Source organism: Schistocerca piceifrons, chromosome 6 (assembly GCF_021461385.2).
Source record: "Schistocerca piceifrons isolate TAMUIC-IGC-003096 chromosome 6, iqSchPice1.1, whole genome shotgun sequence".
NCBI classification, from domain to species: Eukaryota; Metazoa; Arthropoda; class Insecta; order Orthoptera; family Acrididae; genus Schistocerca; species Schistocerca piceifrons.
The window spans coordinates 316747240-316764985 of record NC_060143.1 but is presented as its reverse complement, the minus strand read 5'-3'; the positions used below and the strand labels follow the sequence as shown (position 1 = coordinate 316764985).

Sequence of the window (17746 nt, the reverse complement as noted above, 5' to 3'; positions counted from 1 at the left end):
GGGAGAATCAATCGTGTGGACAATTTGTTCCTTTTACGAAAGATTGCGAATTCCAGATTTGTACGAAGCCTTTTTGGACGATTTAACACAGACTCAGTGATTGCAGGCTCTCTTCGACACAGCTGAAACTTCCCCGCTAATTACAGGGCCAACGTGATCATCAAATGATTCAGAAAAAACTTATTCGTTCATTCATTCCAGAACAAAAAAGCCACAAACCTTATTTATTAAGGAAATTGTGTATTAAATCCATCTCCATTACATATCCAGATCTCCGGTGATTCCACGCCTTAATTATTTTACTTTTACAGTCTCTTTCTCTTCAAACAAACCGCTAGCGGCACGAATGTTAATTGGCTCGCTTTAGCGAGAAGAAAAGCAGAATATGTATCTCTCAGAAACACGTCAATCCCTCAACAGATACTACAGAAGCTGTCCTAGTTACCACTCTAACAACCATGGAGAATGCATATATGCATCTCTGTTATTTCAAAGAATAAACGCACTAGAAAGTACTTTGGCGTCGTCGAGCTGTCGCCGCATATGTTACGAGAAAATCAGATCAGATAACTTTTCCAAAGTGAATGAATGTGGATGGTTTGATTGAAAATGATTAATTGGTGCGTGGTAGAGGGTATGTTCTGTGGGGACATTACAAGCTGATGACATTTATCGCAGAAAGCAGTAAGGGAAACTGGTGAAGTTTTTCAGCTGAGTCAAAACAGTATAAGGGCACTTAAATTAATTAAAACTCTAAGCAATGGCCCTAAAAAGCCACCAGAGGAATTCCTCTTATTAACACCAAATGAAAAGGCCTACCATACATCAAGATCGGTAAAACAGAGAAAAAATCACAAACTGAGAATTATTGCGACACATTGAAGAAAATAAGTTTCTGAGCTTGGCTTTTACAACAGCAGAATGGTTCAAATGGCTCTGAGCACTATGGGACTTAACTGCTGATGTCATCAGTCCCATAGAACGGAGAACTACTGAAACCTAACTAACCTAAGGACGTCACACACATCCATGTCCGAGGCAGGATTCTAACCTGCGACCGTAGCGGTTTCGCGGTGCCAGACTATAGCGCCTAGAACCGCTCGGCCATCCCGGTCGGCTTTACAACAACAGAGTTGGTAAGTACCACAAAACCAAGGAAAAACAACAGTGCTGCAGGCCAGATGACATGGGAAGAGAGAAGCTGAAAAATTTCGGACCAGAGACTATAAAGTAGTTGGTTGAGTTAATAAATGAATGTGTTGAACCGCCCTTATATCTAAGCTCTGGAGAAAAACACGTTTCGTAGCTATTCCGAAGCTGGGGTAAGAACCCTAAAATCCAAAGAATTTTCGCCCCATCGCGCTTTTGTGTCTCCTTTATAAAGTCTTTCAGACTATGGTACTGACAATGATACTGACTAGCATTTCGTCAAGTGTGGATTAAAGCATCATCTCAGGGCAAGCTGATCTTTGACCAGGTAAGTCATGCCTTAGCCAGCTCCCTAACCTTACCCAACACATTCACGATGTATGTAAAAAAAAAAACTAATCACTGGTGCAGCTTTTACAGATCTCAATACTGAAAGGCACAGTGAATCGCAAAAGGCTTATCCAAAACCTACACGAAATTACAAGGTATTTTAGGCTGACAAATGTAATCAAAGCAGTGCTCCAGAGTATAAGCTTCTATGTAACGCTGCAAGGTAAGAAGAGTCGTCAGAGAACCCAGAAGAACGGATTACCTCAAGACAGTGTGCTGTACCCGATTCTCTACAACATGTATACTGATGATCAGTCAGATGTTAGAGATGCAAGGCGATTTATCTACGCAGATGACACAGCTGTGGCAGCCGGAGGGAAGACCAATGAGGAAGCTGAATTCAAAACAAGCAACACATTTGAAAGGTTGGGTGCCCTCTGAAGCCCAGTCCAGGAAAGAATCAAGTATGCGTTTTCCAATTAAGAAACAGAGACGCTAAAAGTAAACTGAATATTAAGCAGAGAGGATCGGAAATTTAGCAATGTGATACTTCAAAATACATGGAAATTTTGTCAGAACATACTGCACGAATTTGAAAGGAAAAACTTGCATCATAAGCAACATATTGAGAAAACTGATAAGGTTTCCGGTCAGCTATGGTGAGACTGTTTCTCTGTGGTGGGAGGATATGGAACTCCAGTTTGGGGGGGGGGGGTGTCTAGGCTTGTAGACGTTGCCTTAAAGGAGCCAGTCCGCTTAGTTACTGAGTGTCTTAATGGAACACAGTGTCAAAGCTCCATCCCGTGGCCAGTATTGCACCAATACCCATCAGACGCAGAGTGTCGGGAGAAATGGGACGGGAGAAGCAGACTGAAAACCTAAAACACTTGATGCACCATTATACACATGCAGCACGTCGCTTAAGTCCAGGAAAAGTTTTTTACAGTGAACCGTAACATTAAACGTCAAGCCAGGTGTTAGACATGTTTTCTTGCGCCAAGTAAGTGACAAACAAGAACGGTTCTCTCCAGGAGAAGAAATTAACTGAGGGTAGCACCTACCCTACACAACTTGGAAAGCTATTAATAAATTAAGAACAGAAGTCTACAGACGCAGTACAAATGTGGTCTCAGGAAGGTATGAGGAGAACGTTCTGTGCAGCTGCGGAGCAGTCCAGACACCTAATCATCTCCTACACTGGTGTGCAAAATTAGAGGACGAAAGTAATTTTCGCATAATATGTCACTGCCAAGTAGCATAACACGGTAGTCACAACTGCTACGTATAGCCCAGAAGATAACTGAAAGAAGTACACAATGAGTGGACCAGATATGACACTTCAGTCAAAGACAATCATTACAGTGGTACTTATATAGATATGGAGTCTATTCTTTCGGACATGTCCGAAAGAAAAGACACCGTTGATGACCTACAGACGTTTAGAACGATATTAGAATTATATTAATACCGTCAGCTGCTTACGAACGTTGATATATATCAACGGGGACAAGTGAAAACGTGTGCCCTGACCGGAACTCGAACCCGGGATCTCCTGCTTACATGGCACTCGCTCTATCCATCTGAGCCACCGAGGGCACAGAGGACAGTGCGACTGAGGGACTATCTCGCGCACGCCTTCCGCGAGACTCACATTCTCACCTTCTATGTCCACACACTACATTCGGACATGTCCGAAAGAATAGACACCAATCCATATAAGTATATAGTTCTGGCAATACCGGCCATGACCTTCTTTTTCTGTGCGGATGCACACATACTCCCCGAACTCTTACGGGACTTGGTAAGAATGTCTTCCATGAGTAAGAAGTGTGTTGAGGTGGGACACTATGAATGTAGTGTGTGGACATACAAGGTGAGAATGTGAGTCTCGCGGGAGGCGTGCCCGAGATAGTCCCTGCAGTCGCACTATCCTCTGTGCCCTCGGTGGCTCAGATGGATAGAGCGTCTGCCATGTAAGCAGGAGATCCCGAGTTCGAGTCCCGGTCGGGGCACACGTTTTCACCTGTCCCCGTTGATACATATCAACGCCCGGAAGCAGCTGACGATATTAATATAATTCTGATGAATCATTACAGTGAAACCGCTATTTATGATGGTCCCCTGGACGTTAGGAAATGTTGGATACGATTCTTCATAGAGTTTGTGATCACTACAGACAGCTATGGATATTATGGAGCGTACTCTCATGCTGGGCACAAGGTTGGTAAGGGTTTCTTTTGGTGTGTCTTCCATACCTCCATAAGCGTGATTGGCAACTCCAGTGCATTAGGATATACTGCAATACGTTTCCCCAATGCATCAACCGAGCGAAGCGGCGCAGTGGTTAGGACACTGGACTCGCATTCGGGAGGACGACGGTTCAATCCCGCGTCCGGCAATCCTGAGTTAGGTTTACCGTGATTTCCCTAAATCGCTCCAGGCAAATGCCGGGATGATTCCTTTGAAAGGACACGGCCGACTTCCTTCTCCGTCCTTCCCTAATCCTATGAGACCGATGACCTCGCTGTTTGGTCTCTTCTCCCAAACAATCCAACCCCAACCAAACCCCAACGCATCGCACACGTGTTTGGTAGGGGTTAAGTTGGGGGAGCGGGCATTTGCCGAATATCCTCTCGTTGCAAGATCACCTCCACCTGCGCAGTTCGCTTTGGATGCGCTTTGCCATCCATAAAAATTGAAGTCATGGCAGAATACACCCCAGAAAAAACGCGCATGGGGAAAGAGTACACTGTCACACTAATGTTGACCAGTGAGTGTGCTGTATCGAAAGATCTGGAGGTCAGTACGTCCATGCAACATTATAGGTCCCAACACCATAAAGCTTAGACCACCAAAACGATCACGTTCGACGATGTTCTCGAGTGCATTACGTGATCACCTGTCACTGTATGAGGGTATGTATGCACTCAGGAACACTGTTCAACATGATCAGTTTGGCGGTCCAGCACTTACGCCGTCGTCACATTAACGTGACTGTCACCTATACTCGACGTCAACGTGCAGTACCACTCACAGGCGGAAGCTGGCAATACTATCAGTGGGGTAGTATACACAGCTTGTCAGGTGGATGCAGAAAATGATGCAGTCGTCCTCGTAATGCGGGAACGGAGCGATATACCTAAGGTCCAAAAGGGCAAGATCATTGGCTTTCGGGCCAAGGGTGGCAGCATTTCCGAAACAGCTAAGTTTGTAAGGTGTTCACGTGCCGCCGTGGATAAAGTACGCCACGCATGGCGCTGTCCAAAACTGGTGGTGAAGAAATTGTGGTGCAGCACGGGACTCAGATGAAACGGGTGAACAACGTCTGCAGAGATGGGCGAATAGAGGTGCAACTTCTGAGCATGTGACCTCCCAAGGAGCAACCAACAGCGTCTCCTCAACGACCGCTAAGCGAATATTGCTGCATATAGGCCACCGCAGCAGGTGCCTTGTTCAAGCACGCGCGCTGACTGCTGTTCATCGGCGATGAAGGCCAGAATTTGCACACCAGTACCGGAATTGGACACCCACATAGGGGGGACAGGTGGTCATTTTAGATGAATTACGTTTTACGCTCCATCGGGCAGATAGCCGTCAGCGCGTACGGCGTGAAACGTCTCAAAACAAGCACCCTGCAACAATCGTTGGAAGGGTCCAGGTCTGAGGAGAGAGTGTTGTAGTCTGGGGAATGTTTTCGAGGCATTCACCGGGTGATATCGTCATTCTGGAAGGCACAGTGGACCAACAAAAGTATGTATCTGTCCTTGGGGATCTTGTATCCCCCTACATTCAGTTTGCTTTTCCTTGCACGATGGCTACCAGCAAGACAGTGCAACGTGTCCCACCCTCGCGGTGTACGTGTGTGGTTAGAAGAGAACCAGGATGAGTTACCAGTCTCCCCTGGCCACCCAACTTCTGGGATTTAAGCCCAATCGACAGTATACGGGACCTTGCTGGTCAGGTTCTCAGTCGAGAAACCCAGCTTACTTGACCACGGCACTGGACTCGGCACAGCTCCACGTCCCTTTCGGTATGTTCCACAGCCTTATTGACTCTCTTCCTGCACGTCTCTCTGAGGTCCGCGCTGCGAAAGGCGGTTATTCAGCCTTTTGGCACGTGGTCTTATCCCACGAAAAAAATAACTGTATGGCATTGCTGGCCGGGATGTCTCATTCGGGTTCGGCCGCTTCTCATCCCATTAACTGCCATGATCCTAATTTGGGGCTCGTTTAAAATACAGCGTTTACTTCAACGTTATTTCATTTTTTTATTTTACATTCATCTTCCCAGTCTCTTTATGAGTCAAGTAACCCAGAAATAAATTTAGGTTGAAGAATTGTAACTTGGTCTTCATTTCAATCAGTTAACTTGAAAATAAATGTAGGCTGAAGAAAAATAATTTGGCAATTAATGAGTTAATGTGACTGGAGACTGCATGATATTGGGAAGCACGATGCTGCATGGGTGCACTACGCTCCATATCTCTGAACACCGTTCCATACAGCAACATTATCTAGAAGTATGCTTTCCCTTTCCTCAGTGAATGAAACATTGTCCGTTGAAAGCTATTTCTTGTATACAAATGTTCCTTTAGTCAAAACAATTCTTCTTCTGATCGCGCCTCACCTGTCGTCATATATAGATCGAATCTATATCTGGATCAGGATAACAAAATGAGTGATAGCGAAGCACAGTTAAGCAAGAATGGGGTCGATGATGTCAGTTCGCCCGTGCCTGCGTGTTCAGTATGGCTCAAGCAGTAACAGATTTTCGTGCCAGTACTGACTATATTCTCAGGCTCCCTGTGAACGAGGAGTATTGAGTTCGCTTTACTGGGTATCACTGTCAGATGATGGTTGCGCTCCTGTGCATAAAATGATACCGTTTTCCTATTTCTTGTAAATCTCAACAATAGCAACAGGACGTGCACCATCTTTTGCAATAACCAGTATGATGTACGTATGCCGCGCGGGATTGGCCGAGCGGTCTCAGGCGCTGCAGTCATGGACTGTGCGGCTGGACCCGGCGGAGGTTCGAGTCCTCCCTCGAGCATGGGTGTCTGTGTTTGTCCTTTGGATAATTTAGGCTAAGTAGTGTGTAAGCTTAGGGACTGATGACCTTAGCAGTTAAGTCCCATAATATTTCACACACATTTGAACTTTTTTTTTTTAATGTACGTATAGTTGGTATATTCGATACGAAAGAGATGTGAATCATTCTTGTGAACACAATAACTTACAGTATTAAAAAACACAAACTATAGTGTGCCTGTAGTACGTCATACTTATGCAGAAGGGTGTTTCTTAATAACGTGATGCGATTTCTTATGGAAGTGTGTTCCACGCACTGTTTTCAAATGGTTAACAATGGCACTTACAAAACGACAACACTGCACAACACTGTCACTTCTCTACATTATATTTTTGTGTCCATAAACTTTTAGATGCGTGAAACGGAGGGCTCTGACGACTGTTAACATGTAAGTCTTGCTGCCACTGGATAATTTGTCTCGTAAAGATTTTTCATCAGTTCTGCAGGAATTTCATCAACACCTGTTGCTTTTCCTTCTTTGAGATTCCGAGGACTATGTTCAAATTCATGTCTCATGACTGGAGGATCTTCTACTCTTCTTTCACAATCATTGATGTCTTCAGTTAGATTACTTTAATCCATATCATTGCACAAGTTTTTCTACGTATTCTTCAGAAAGAGCACTTGCCTCATCATTATTTATCAGAAACATTCCCTCATTATTTTTAACTATTTCTGACCTCTTTCTTGGTTTGAAGTGATACGTTAAACAAGCAAATTATTAGTTAGGAATTATAATTAAATACGGAGGGCAAATGAAACATGATTAGTTGCCTACGTAGTAATTAATGGGAAGTCATCTAGTGAGACAGAATTACTACAGCAGTCATTAAAACATAGATGTTTTCGTTGCGGGGTCATTTGTTTACGAAATTTCAATTATCAATTATATTTTGTTGGCGTCCATCAAGATAGAGAAATGACCACCATAACAAAATAAACGACAGCTCACATGGGGAGATTTAGTTGTTCCTTTGTCCAACATGCTAGTCCAGAGTGGAACGATCGACAAATAGTCGTAAAGTTGTCCTATGAACAATCCGCTAAACACTTAAGTGTAAACTGCAATGGAACCATATGTATGTATGTTCGTTAGCAAACGTAAATCTGAGGTGCCAGAGTACAGGGTGATTCAAAAGAAATGTAATGTGAACCAGAACTCCACTGACATAATTTGGTGGATAGCATGGACCAAAACAAGAAAAAAAGTCCAATAAACATGGGCTCTAAAACGCATACCTTACGAAATACGAGCGCTTGTTCGCCTTCGCTACTGCCGAACACATCTAATCCACTGACCAAGTGCTCTCAGCTCTTAGGTTATGCCCTTTAGACCCTTTGTTTGGTCAATGCTACCACCTCTGAAAGTTTGTCGTTGGAACTTTGGTTCCCTCATTTTGTCCTTCATTGCATGATTCCTCGCCCCGAACATAACGGGGTACGGGGAAAGCCGCGCAGTGAACTTCAGGCGAACAGATCGTCGTAGATGGTTAAATAGGTATAACTGGGAAACTTCCTGTCTCAGAGTCCTTCCTTCGGTAAAGATAAATCTATATATCTTCTAAAACATGCATATGTCTACTTTTTTCCTTTGTTGAAAGATAAGTCTCTATTTCTGATAAAGTCTAAGTACCTACTTGTTTCCTTTACGGCGAATATACAACAAAAACGAAAGTGAAACCCGGGAATTCTCTACAAGATCTATACCTGTCCTTGAATATGGCCCAATACTGTGATTCTCCTTAGAAGAACGTGCGCCTAACGCACTTTTATTACATTATCACTACGCATTACGGTAAACATAACGCCTCATAGACGTCGGCGCTCACTTCACATACAAGTCAGATATCGAATATAAATGTAACTAAATTTTTTCCTCTTTTCTGCGTGGCGTTGGTATATCGAACGATTACTCCTGCCCAATAATTTCCATGTTTAATGTCGCCGCATCATCATGTGCTCATAAGGCACTTCCTCACCCCCCGCCCTCCCCCCCCCCCCCCCAAGCCCCCAAAGAAAAAATCCCTCCTCTCCACTTCGTTATGTGTATTAAACTGCTAAAAGGTGTTACAATTGTCTAAAAAAAAGTATGATATTAATCTAATGAATGCACACTGTACAATGCAAATTAATGGACCACTTTTTCGAAACCATGTAACTGTCTACCATTGCGACGCATAAGTCTGAAATTCGGCTAAAAAAGTGCCCACAACCATTCTCTGTAATGGTGTAAAAGCACGGCGCCTTGCGACGTCACCCTAGAGATCGGCAATGCTTCAAACACCAAGGTGTCGACACACGCGAAAAAGAAAGGCCAGAGCACAGAAGTTCACGTGCCGTGTCAGATGGGTTAATGACGTCACATTTACACCAAATTTCACCACAATTTGACCCAACCCTGCCGTGAACGTGTCACACGGTGGAAAGGTCGTCACATCTTCATTTATCCACATTCCACCCCCTTCTTTTGACGCCTCTGCGATGAAAGTGAGAACGACGTCGAAAAGCGGTGAAATCGTGCCGTTTTATAAGGGGTGGCCGAGGAAAACATTTCAGTCACACCGACGTTCAGGATCGACACCAGAAGGCCTCAGGGCGACAGTGAAACCACCCCTTGATTCCCACACATTTTGCGGAGTTTGCAGAGAGATGAGCAGGACGACGCAGTTGACAACCTTTAACAGTGCTGACACACCCGGACGTTCCAACCCTTGATAAGACCACTGTGCTGCTGCACCCCACTGAACGTCATCGCACTCCTTTGGAGTGCAACGCGACCGCAAATTTTGCTGTCGTGCACAGGCTGAAACCACTATGGACCGTTCCAAACCATTCGATGAAATCGGAAGGTGATACCAAGCAGCAAAGGATATTTATGCCCTTTCAGCCCTCCTCCTTCGTGCCCGCCTGTGGCGTTATCACAGAGAGGTGCGACATTGGCACATGCGTAAATAAAACGGCAAAGGGTCCCTCTAAGATTCCCCCCCCCCCCCCTCCCTCCAGTTCCGAAACAACCCTCAGTGGCACCCACACACCTTTATTGAGACTTTTGAAAATGTGCCTGTACTGAGACAACCTATGAAGCTGTCCTAAGCCCCTGACAACCCTCCTACCCTAGATGCCTGATCACGCTATAGGAGGGCGCGAAACAGGAAGGCTGCTTCGGACCACCTTCCAATTTGGAGGAGACTGCAGAGGGAAGACGCTGTTGTGATATGTACTTAGCAGGCCATTACCCGCTGCCACTTCATCTCACCTCTGTTCAGTTTAACTTGTGCAAGTTTACGCAGAAATGTGGAAAGCGAGTAACATTCACTAGAGAGTAGGCTTCTTTTGATCTTACCTCATATTAAAAGGACATGTTTTGCAGTTGACCTCTGTGCCACGACTTTGCTGTCGGGTTTTCTCGCGTGTTTATCCACCTCTCTCACCGAATCGATGCAATCATGACGATCAGAGTGATTCCGCGTTTAAATTGAATTAGATTCTGCATGAAGCTTTGTTATCTCAGTAATCCCAATTCCATTATGAGCCGTACAGTTTACCCTAGCAATTTAACAGGATTATTTCCATGAACTCAGTGTCCGAATTCATTTCTTCTAGGACAGTGAATTTGTGTACTTGTTTTGTCCAGTGGTAATTTACATTCGACTGTTTTGTCAATAAATCGTGATGTTTCTGAATTCCTGTTTCATACCAGTAGCCATCTGTCCCAAATGCTACTCTCCTTCTCATTAATTTTGTACAAGAGTAACAGCTACAGAGGATGTCTTAGGACCAACCTTCCGTTTCGTTTCCTAGTGCTTACATCATTATTATACATTTGAATCATAGTGGGATGATTTATATATCGAGAGCGGATACTCGGTGCGTATTAAAAGAATTTATTGAAAGTATACCCATAAACCCAGTGGCGTCTTGCAGACTCATTTGGTCTGAATTTGTTATTATATACACCTACAATGATGAACCACCGCTCACCTCACTAGTCAATAAACTCGCCTTGCAGTTGAGGACATAGCACTTTCTTTCCAGCAATGTGTACGTCTACGGCCTTCAACGGCCCACAAAAAGATCGCATTCCCTGTCTAACTGCAACTGCACTCATAAAAATCTATGCCATGAATGTTGTTATGTATTAAGTGATTTTTAAGTGTTCCTGGATAAGTACCTGTTCAACACACAGACAAATGCTGCAATTTCGTCACTACATGTTGATGATCAACTTATTCGAATTCTCAGAGTAAAGCTCTCTTTCAGCTGTTCAGAGCCGGAGGGCTTTCATTTAAATAGGGTTAAGGATTACTTCAAACTACACAAATTTCGTAAGCATGAGAACTGAACAAGATTACCTACAAGACGAATTCCATTACTCTCAGAATTTCATAACCTTTGCACACCCCCGCCCCCTCGCCCAATTCCTATTTATTTCCCTTGGAGTACTTAAAAATTAATTTTTCATGAGTTAATTGAGCCTGTTTTCCGTTCAGCTTGCTAAGAGTAAATGTTTATCACCAAGGCTTGCAGGCTAAACGGATGTAGCATTAAACGTGTAATTCAGATCATCTTTGGTTGACTACTTAAATTGGTGCAAAGCCTGTTGTTCAAGAACTTCTCGACAGAACTTCTTTTCTTACTGTCCAAATAAGGTGATGAAAATTTCATTCACAATCAGTATTCGAACCTTATACCTTCGAATGAAGCGCCGCCAATCAGCAGTGCTTTAACGACGCCGACTTAGACAGGCGGGTTCCTCAACCGTGCAGTTTCCGTTACCAGCTCAGATGTATTGCAGAGCTCATGGAATCTTTCTCTTCTTTCAGTCTTATGCAGAGCCTGTACATTCCCGTCTCACTAACAGATCCCCCCTTCTCTGTTCCACTCGTGAATGGCGCCTGGAAACAATGATTGTTGGTAAGCCTCTGTATTAGCTCTAATTTCTCGTATTTTTCGCGTCGCTGTCATTTCGCGAGATTCATGTGGGAGGAACTAATATGTTCTTCGACTCTTCCGGGAAAGTACTCTCTTGAAATTTCAAAAATAAACATCTCCGTGATGCAAAAATACGATTTTGTAATGTCTGTCTACGGAGTTTGTTGAGCACCTCTGTGACTCTCTCGCGCCGACCAACGATTCATTGAACAAACGTGCAGCAGTTCATCGGATTTTATCCATCTCTTGTATGAGTTTTACCTAGTAAGGGTCCCATTTTGATGAATAATACTCCAGAATCGTTCGAACAAGGGCCTTGTAAGCCACATCGTTCGTGGATGAGTTACCACTCTTCCTGTGATTCTCAGTCTGGCATCCGAATTTCTTTTATGTGGTCTTTCCGCTTAACGTTTTTCTGCACAGTTACTCCCAGATATTTTACGGCAGATCCTGTTTTCGCCGGCTGGTGTGGCCAAGCGGTTCTAGGCGCTACAGTCTGGAACCGCGCGACCGCTACGGTCGCACGTTCGAATCCTGCCTCGGGCATGGATGTGTGTGGTGTACTTATGTTAGTTAGGTTTAAGTAGTTCTAACTTCTAGGGGACTGATGACCTCAGAAGTTAAGTCCCATAGTGCTCAGAGCCATTTGAACCATTAGAACCATTCCGTTTCCAGCAATTTGTCATCAATAGTGTAGTTGCACGGTAGTGGGTTCCGTTCCTACGTATACGCAGTGTGCTACATTTATTTACTTTCAGAGTCAACTGCCTAAGCTTGCACCGTGCATCAATCCCCTGCAGGTATGTCTGCAAATTGATACTGACTTCTGGCGTTGCTATTTTCTCGTAGACAAAAATGGTTCAAATGGCTCTGAGCACTACGGGACTTAACATCCGAGGTCATCAGTCTCCTAGACTTAGAGCTACTTAAACCTAACTAAGGACATCACACACGTCAATGCCCGAGGCAGGATACAAACCTGCGACCGTAGTAGCAGCGTGGTTCCGGACTGAAGTGCCTGGAACCGCTCGGCCACAACAGCCGGCTTCTTGTAGACAATCGCATCATCTGCGAACAGTGTCAAAGAGCTTCCTACGCTTTTTACTAGACCATGTACCTACATTGTATACAGTAACGGTCGTATCACTCTTCCTTGGAGAATTATGAAAATTACCTTCGTATCTGTGGATTTTGTTTCGTTAAGAGCGACACGTTGAGTTCTATATAGAAAGAAGTCTTGAATCAAGTCGTAAATCTGGTTCGATACTCGGTAAGCCCATGTGTTATACATATATATATATATTGCTCGTATACCTGATCTATAGATGACAGTGTTGGTTTGGTTTCGATCCTGCTGGGACTAACCCTGTCGTCGAACACCTCGAAGTAACTCACTGTCAGTTCTAGCTTTCTATTCGTAAAGAGTCCTACTTTCGTTACGAAACTTTCCGCTGCCGCATATCGCTGTTCTCTGTGGTATTGCTGCTGAAACTACAAATACGACTGCTCCTCATACATCGCTCCACGCGTGAAAGCTCAAATGAAAAGGGCAAACCAGTTGAACTGGGAATCTATAAAACTACCTGGTTAAATATGCAGCTGAAACCACTCGTATGTCAGTAAAAACTTCTCATTTCTTGATAGTTAATTGTGTATATGGGCGCCCATTACAGATCGCAGCTTGTAACCGGCTGACGACGAGAGCAAGCAGTTTCACCCACACTGAATCATATAATTACTACTGTTGTTATTGTGATTTCCGGATAAAAATAGGATGAGGAGAGAAAGACTTGCATGAATGAAATGACAAATGCAACTGCAAGGTCGTAATAAATTATGCACGTATGTAAGTAAGTGCAGAATATTAACTGCTTTTAGACTAATTAATTGGACAGGTTTAATAAATGAGCAGAGAGTCAACTGTAAATAATAATTCCCCACAGTTCTGGTATCTGGTCTTGACGTCTCTGTTTTCTGCCGCTATCTCCCCTATCTTGAAAATATGTGACTCTCACCTCCAGTCACAATCATCGAGGTATCTGCGTTATTTTTCACCAGCGACGCGTCCCCACTTGGCACAGATAGTTCTAAGCATCGAGTACTCGTAATTAAAGTTCAGCTACTCACTGAGGTCCATTTTGGACCATAATTACGGTATGATAGCGAAACATGTTGATGTGCTAATGCGTTAATACCAAACCGATTTACGATGAGAAAAAATTGATTGGTTCAAATTATGGCCACCAGGTGCGAATTTGGCTCTGTACATTGTTTGTGTGACGATACGACACCCACGCTCTCATTTTAAAAGCCATGACGTGAGTGAACAGTATAGCTGTCGAGAAGAGAGACAGTGCAGTGTCAATGGAACTCTTTTATGTGAACAGCAGAATTACAGTGCTGCATTGAGAAAGTATTACCGACTGAAAAATCTGAGGAGAGCTCCGCTGTCTGTAGGTGGTTTAAAGAAGAATGAAATTCGAAATCACAGGTGACAGAGAGTGGTAGCTGGGAGAGAAGGCATCCTATCCCGGTGGAAATCATTGAAGAGCTTGCTGTTTATCTAACTGATCATGTACCATGTGTAGTGTTAGTGCGCAACAAAGAACTTACTTGGTCGTTCTGCTGCCACTGCTTGATCTGCTGCATTCCATTATTTAACAAAAACATAAAAAACCTATAATTCATGCTGAGTGCAATGCATGTTCTGTATGGCGGCTCCTGCTGTTGTTGCTGCTGACTACAACTACAAATAATTCTAGAGAAAGAGTTTGGTCAAATCTAAACTCGATAAACGATAATTCAAACAAGTAATTCCTTTTTTCAAAAACTATATTCAGAAAGCGATTCTTTCTCATTCAATTAACAAAACGCTAGAAGCTCTTTGAACAATCTCTTCGTACGTAAATCTGCCTCCAGTGGCATTAAATCAATATTACAAATTAATCAAACTCTTGAGACAGACTGAAATACTTCTCAATTAAATACATAATGAAACAATTCCCTGACAATTACAAAAGAAATCAATGACAAAAATCAATACTTTATCTATTCGCCTAACAATGGTTTCCCTTAAGAATTCAACTCCTATCATTATCAAAATTACCGTCTGCTGCTATACACATCCACAAACCCTTTTCTTTAAATTAATAAGCGCGCTACAAATTATAAAAAATATCAGCTCATTACCAAATCCTGTGTGCTGCTGGCGGACACGGCAGTACGGCAGCTCGGCGACGACCCCTCGCCCAACAAACGTGTGCACCACAGCAGGAGGGCTCCTACACTGGCTTCCAAACTGCCACTAGTTAATCCGTGCGCTGCGAAACGTGACAACAATGTCTTAGATTCCAGAGCTTGTGTTTGCGCGCTGTAGCCAACCTTTAAATCCTAAGAGAATATTGCCAACTCTCAACATCCTGAGGTATTAATCAATTGTACATTTGATAATGGAGATAGGTTATGGGGGTAAAAACCGTAGAGGGAGAGAAATGCTCGAATATAATAAAAAAGATAAAATTGGGTATCGTTTCCACTAGTAATGTACATATGAATAGTCTTACACAGGATTGATTAGCGTGGAGGAGACCAGTCTTCGGACCGACGGTCACAACAACATCGTTACACCACCGCACCCGCCCATTGGTTTCGTCGTTATTCTGTTTCTTCTTTGTTTTCAACGATTTTTTTATACGGAATCAGACTGTTTGCTTCTGTGTTACCATTATTATAACGTAAAGTAATAGTCTCTTTCCATTTATTGCCTCCTGCTGAAACAGCTGAAGTGATGTGACTCTGTACACTTGTTGTGCTACTTCCGATGTCAGAATGGACCAATAACCAATGCGGTAAATCAGTAATTTGTTTGTCTTAAAAAAATACTTCCGAAAATGTACTCTATTGTTTATTTTATTTATGTGTGTCATCATAAGTTTCCTGTAGCTACAGTGCGGTACGTTGTCAGCTAAAATGAACGCATTGCATCTGTCTTGGGGTGGCCACACATGCAGACATTGTATTTCTTTTGAATCTAGTCCCTTTCCCTCCTAAAACCTCCCTTACATCCACTCCTTCGCTGAGTGCTAAAAAAATAGAAAATCTTCCAGCCGCATGTTTACAACCGAGACTTTTTTCTCTTTTTCTTCGTTGTTATTTCATCTCCCAACTCTCCATAAGGGAGGATGACTGGACTATCAGCAATACAGTCGCCCTACTTCTCAGCCGATTAACAATAAATCTGTTGAAGAGCAATTCGGGGATGGCGTTTGCGTCTTTCAACACAGTCGAGCTACTGTTCGTAATGCACGACCTGTAATGGATTGAGAGCGGTGTGCTGACCACACGCCCCTCCTATCCGCATCCTCATCTGAGGATGACACGGCGGTCGGATGGTCCCGGTGGGCCACTTGTGGCCTGAAGACGGAGTGAGTGTAATGGATTGGCCTGCACAGAGTTCTGACCTGAATCCTGCAGAACATCTTTGGGATGTTTTGGAGCGCCGACTTCGTGCCAGGCCTTACCGACCGACATCGATACCTCTCTTCAATTTAAGCACTCCGTAAAGAATGAGCTCCGATTCCCGAAGAAACCTTGCAACGCTTTATTGAATGTATGCCTGCGAGAGTGGAAGTTTTCATCAAGGCGCCACGAACCTGTGAGTCATTTTCAGTTAGGTTCCCGGTTACTTTTAACCACATAGTTATTTACAATGAATTTAAAAATTTTAAAAGTTGAACATAAAATGGATGTTTTTAAATACATAAGTGATATGAATGCCTGCACTTTCAGGTGAAATCGGTAACAGTACAAGGTAAAACGCAACACAATAAGAGCACATTTAAAAAAATTTGAAATATGATGCCGAACACTGATGTTTAAAAGACATACTTTCCTGGTACTAAAATTAGATGGACATACCAGAATCTGGAGTCTGTTGTTGAGTGAAGGAAGACTGGGCAGTGAAGATAGTAGGAATATGGTGCCATAAGAATGGAGGACTGGTGCATAGAATCGATAGGGCAGGGGTCGCTGTTGGTATAGAAGAGGGGGTGGAGTAGAGGGAGGGGTATCATTGAGGTTAAAAGTTGATGGGAAAAGAGGGGTAAGAAAAGAAAGATGGACAGGGAAAAAGGAGGATAGATAAATATGGAATGGGGAGGGAGAGGGAGCCCCGATGAGGTGGAATGAGTGGGGTGAATTTAGAGCTGGCAGCATGGGTGAAAGTCGGGATGGAGTTCATGATCTGGGAGGGCGAAGTGGTTGAAGTTTATTTGGAAGAGTATGTGGAGGGTGTGTAGGTACAGGGTTGGTGGGATGTGTTGATAGAGGTCTGGCAGCGTACGAGGATTGGAAAGCAGTGCAGAAACTATAGGATTATTGGAGTCGAGTGTCCGGGTGGTGTAGGTAGTTCAGAGGTGTTCAGTGTGAGTGAGGAGAGGTGGGAAATTGATTAGTTGATAAAGGATCCTTGTGGGAGAAGGTAAAAGGATGCGGAAAGTGAGGCAGAGTGAATGGCGTTCCAGGATTTGTAGAGACTTACGTGGGGCGGAGATCCAAGCAATATTCCATAGCAAATGATGGTTCGGATCAAGGATTTGTATGTGGAGAGCAGTGGAACCGTGGAGAGCAGTGGAGCCATGCAATACGTAAGTTCGACCAGTTAGTAAATATAGTCGGTTGTGGGCGTTTCTGCTGGATGGCTGCCCGCATCTCGTGGTCGTGCGGTAGCGTTCTCGCTTCCCACGCCCGGGTTCCCGGGTTCGATTCCCGGGTTTTTCTCTGCCTCGTGATGGCTGGGTGTTGTGTGCTGTCCTTAGGTTAGTTAGGTTTAAGTATTTCTAAGTTCTAGGGGACTGATGACCGTAGAAGTTAAGTCCCATAGTGCTCAGAGCCATTTGAACCATTTTTTTGCTGGATGGCCAATGGTTAGTCTAAGATATTTTGGTCTATTAGTTAGCTTTCAAACAAGAATCACCACATATTATAAATTAATATTCCCCACTGCAGATACTACCTGCATAATCACGCTAATATCAGGGACTACTATTACAGGGATTGTGATACCGTTTTCACTAGCAGATATACTGATTCAGGAGGAATTTTCGTGTACATAATTTATTGTTGCAGTAATGATGAGTGTGTAAAGTGAGTATGTAAATGAAGTTCGGAGTGATATCTCGTGGCAACTACGGTAGCTATGAACTGATCAGCTATAGAGAAGGCGGTATCTGGAAGAGAAACAAAA

The 17746-nt window shown here is 43.7% G+C and overlaps 1 non-coding gene across 1 annotated transcript; it reads left to right on the top strand.

Moving 5' to 3' along the window:
• The first annotated feature begins 3416 nt into the window (after positions 1-3416).
• Trnat-ugu lies at positions 3417-3491 on the top strand. The gene has a single exon. It is a non-coding gene; the product is annotated as a tRNA-Thr (tRNA).
• The last annotated feature ends 14255 nt before the right edge of the window (positions 3492-17746 follow it).